Source organism: Procambarus clarkii, unplaced genomic scaffold, assembly GCF_040958095.1.
Source record: "Procambarus clarkii isolate CNS0578487 unplaced genomic scaffold, FALCON_Pclarkii_2.0 HiC_scaffold_1794, whole genome shotgun sequence".
Lineage (NCBI taxonomy): Eukaryota > Metazoa > Arthropoda > Malacostraca > Decapoda > Cambaridae > Procambarus > Procambarus clarkii.
In genome coordinates this window covers 5,001-9,646 of record NW_027190818.1, presented here as the reverse complement: position 1 = coordinate 9,646, position 4,646 = coordinate 5,001, and the positions used below count along the sequence as shown (strand labels likewise).

At 41.5% G+C, this 4,646-nt stretch overlaps 1 non-coding gene across 1 annotated transcript; it reads right to left on the bottom strand.

The window, feature by feature from the left end:
- Positions 1-347: 347 nt before the first annotated feature.
- On the bottom strand, positions 348-466 carry LOC138362418 (5S ribosomal RNA). Its single transcript, XR_011227645.1, has one exon. It is a non-coding gene; the product is annotated as a 5S ribosomal RNA (ribosomal RNA).
- Positions 467-4,646: the final 4,180 nt, after the last annotated feature.

The window sequence follows — 4,646 nt, the reverse complement described above, 5'->3', positions numbered from 1 at the left end:
CAGTGGTAAAGTGTATATAAGTGATGCGTATTCTTGGAGTTGCGAGTTCAAACCCGGATTAAGCTATATATATATATATATATATATATATATATATATATATATATATATATATATATATATATATATATATATATATATATATATATACACAACATGTTTTGTTTTGGTTGTTTGTTTTTGTATAAAGCCTCACACACTATATTAAGCGAGTTTGTTTTAAACATGACATACATATTAATTCATTTTACCAGGCCTTATTCCACACAACTCCGTGAATTTCCCGTGGAGCCAGCCATTCAAACAAAAACAAACGAAACAAAACAAAACAAAACAAAAAACATTATTGCCAACAGCATTTGGTGTTCCCAGGCGGTCACCCATCCAAGTACTAACCAAACCCAACGTTGCTTAACTTCGCTGATCGGACGAGAAGCGGTGTTCTCAACGTGGTATGGCCGTTGGCATGAGACTGCCTACACATTGTGGCTAATAACCAACTCTTTTTAGTCATCACGGCAGGATACGGACCTTCTTGTGGTGTCTTAATGGTAATTGTATCCTAACATATTTTTGTCTCCTTGGCATGGATATTTAACATCGTTTATTCAGTCTTGGGTTTATGTTCTTTCGCCATTTACAGACATTTTACATCTACCTACTTCCTCAGCCTGCCCTGCCAATTTCTAATGAATTTGTGGATTTTCTTTTGTAATACATACATATGTGTGTGCTCATCTGCTCTTCAGTTTTTATGATATTTGTCTCATCTGTCCTGCTTTATGATACTTTTACAAAGAACATGAACAAATGCTTCTATTTTAGAGAAGATATGGGATCCAGGTTTCGGAGCCGTAAAACCAACCGTTGTGATTGGTGGACGAGTTGCCAGGTTGCAGCTTCTGTACCGTGCCGGCACATAAATAGGTTCGGCTCAAGCGGCGGCAGCATCATTCCCCCGTGACTGTCTGAGCGTCTCTCATCACCTTGGTTATCTCATCATCATCATGGTAGAAGCAAAGCCTACCAAGAAGGCTGCGGCTGCTGCTGTGGTGGCCACCACCAGGAAACCTCGCGTCCAGGTTGCTCACCCGAAAACTAGTCAAATGGTTCTAGCCGCGGTCGCAGCACTCAAAGACCGTAAGGGCTCGTCTCTACAAGCAATCAAGAAGTACGTTGTTGCCAACAACAAAGTCGAGGCTGCCAAGATCGCCATTTACATCCGAAGATTTCTCAAGAAAGCAGTGGCTGACGGCATTCTTGTTCAGACCAAGGGAAGTGGAGCTAGTGGATCATTCAAGCTGGCCGTAGCAGAGAAGAGGGCCGTTCTAACTCCCAAGAAAGCCACAACAACCAAGAAACCATCTACAGCAGCAAAGAAGGCCGTGGTAACTCCCAAGAAAGCCGCCACAAGCAACAAACCACCTACAGCCTTGAAAAAGAAGCAGCAGCAGCAGCTTGTTGTTGGGAACAAAAAGCCCAAAATAAAGAGAGCTTCAAAATCTCCCAAACCACCCAAGGCAAAGAAAGCTGTCAAGAAAACAACAAAGGCAAAATAAACGACGACATGCAAGCAGCATGAATACACATGACAATAAACATCCAGGCCTCCCCCCTCAGTGGAGGGGCCTCATATGATTCCAAAAAGAGTTTAGTTTTGTAGACAAATAAATCATTACTTTTGGGGTAGATTTACTCTGTATATTATATATATATATATATATATATATATATATATATATATATATATATATATATATATATATATATATATATATATATATATATATATATATATGGGCCAATAGGCCTTCTGCAGTTACTTCCATTCTTATGTTTTTATTCCCATTGGTTCGTGTTTTATCTTGTGTAAATGTCAATCACCTTACCCAAAACTTTGGTACCATATCACCTCACCCATGTGTATATATTTATATTTATATATACACATGGGTGAGGTGATATGGTACCAAAGTTTTGGGTAAGGTGATTGACATTTACACAAGATAAAACACGAACCAATGGGAATAAAAACATAAGAATGGAAGTAACTGCAGAAGGCCTATTGGCCCATAACACAAGCACTTCCTCTTGATGCTTCTATATTGGTTCGGAGTCTTGAAGCTATAATATATATATATATATATATATATATATATATATATATATATATATATATATATATATATATATATATATATATATATATATATATATATATATATATATATGCATGCACACAAAACTAAATAGTCTTGTTAGACAAATTGCCCCTATTAGAGGCAAGTTGACTAACAAGCCGAATGACTGCAATTGTTTTGAATTTGAGTTAAATCTAACATAGAAATGTAATCAAACCTAACCTAACCTATGCTAACCCAAGCTAAGCTAACCTAACCTAACCTAACCTAAGCTAACCCAAGCTAAGCTAAGCTAAGCTAACCTAACCTAACCTAACCTAAGCTAAGCTAACCTAACCTAACCTAACCTAACCTAACCTAACCTAACCTAACCCAGCAATTCATGATCTTAATATAATACTGTTAATTGGATAAACCAATTTGGAAAGAAATGTTCGAAAATAACAAAATTAACTGTGCTTGTTAGGAAAATTGGGCCTTGCATACTTGTCCCAATAGTGTGGTTCTCGCTTTTAGGTACGACATAAACGTATACCTAAGTTGAGAGAGAAAAAGATTCGCACTCAAACATGCATATCGATTGCCAGTCCTGAATTCTGGGTAGATATTCGTGTCCTCCCTTTTCATTTACCATCATTTGGATACTATCAAAACAGCTCTGAGAAGGATAAAATGAATAAAACGGGTAGCTCACTCATGTAAAAAGGAAGAGTTGGGAAAGATCTCTCTCTCTCTCTCTCCCCCTCACCCCCCCCCCCCCCCACCAATGATCCTGCTCTGCTAGTATATAACGTAACAAACCTTCCCCCCCCCCCTCCCTCCCCAATCAGAGTCCCTTTAAGCATGCGAGGATAAAAAATAGATTTCATAAGACCCAATGTGCTAGCTGATATCAAAACAATTTATGTTATCGTCTATTAAGCCCTTCAGTAAAAAAGTATAGGGACCTAATTAGGTCCCGTTTTGAGGTGGTGGTGGGTGGAATCGATGGATTAGCCAAGCTCTTATCCGCCGAATCCGTAGAGGGTACGACCCTGGCGCTTCAGAGCGTACACCACGTCCATAGCAGTGACGGTCTTCCTCTTGGCGTGTTCCGTGTAGGTTACAGCATCACGGATGACGTTCTCGAGGAACACCTTCAGGACGCCACGGGTCTCTTCGTAGATGAGACCCGAAATACGCTTCACGCCGCCACGACGAGCTAAGCGACGAATAGCGGGCTTGGTGATGCCCTGGATGTTGTCACGTAGCACCTTACGATGACGCTTGGCGCCACCCTTTCCGAGTCCCTTGCCTCCCTTGCCGCGTCCAGTCATGGTGTTGAAGTTGTGTGAATCGAATTGACGAATGCCCGCACGATTTCCCGACTATATCCCATCAAGCGGACGTACTAGTAGCATTGCAACTCCTGCCTGCCCTTACTTTACGCTTGTGGTCGAGTAGACACGGCTTTCTCACAACGCTTTCAAAACTGCAGTTGCCTACTCGTCTGTTTCACGTCCCTGTGAAATGACTTTTGCACAAATCCAAAAAATAGAGCAAAATCAGCGATAATAGTGATTGAGGTGAGCCGCCTGTTGGCTGCAGTCAGAGGAAGCCGTCATGGAATACCTCGCTGCCGAAGTTCTGGAGCTCGCCGGTAACGCCGCACGTGACAACAAGAAGACCCGTATCATCCCACGTCACTTGCAGTGGCCATCCGCAAACGACGAAGAACTCAACAAACTTCTGTCTGGCGTAACCATTGCACAGGGAGGTGTTCTTCCAAACATTCAGGCAGTTCTTTTGCCAAAGAAGACAGAGAAGAAGTAAGCACTTCTGCACCCACCACGACAAATACCATAACCAGCTCCATCCGGAGCCACACACACTTTAATAGAGAGATTCAGTAGACAATCACTTTCAAACATTAATATAACATTTATTGATTTCATTTGAATGTGTACATAACAAACAAACAAAACAAAATTATAGGGGATATTCAGCATCACTTGGAATATTAACCAATCATATAAATCCAATATATATGTCAGACAGACAGACAAGACAGACAAGACAGACAGACAGACAGACAGACAGACAGACAGACAGACAGACACGACAGACAGACAGACAGACAGACAGGCAGGCAGACAGACAGACAGACAGACAGACAGACAGACAGACACACAGACAGACAAACACTGAGAGAGAGAAACACACACAGACAGTTTCATAAATATTCTCATTTTATAGCTATTTGCTTTCAGTGACAGAGGTTTTTGTTATAATAGTATTGGTGTCTAACACTCACAATCTCTTTAGAAATTAAAGTGTGGCTCCAATGGAGCCGAGTTTGTTGGTTTGAGGCCAAGCCACCACCACAGGGCAGTAAGTAAGCCGTTTACTTGGAGGAGGTGTACTTGGTGACGGCCTTAGTGCCCTCAGAGACGGCGTGCTTGGCCAGTTCTCCGGGCAACAGGAGCCTTACAGCCGTCTGGATCTCCCGACTGGTAATGGTGGAAC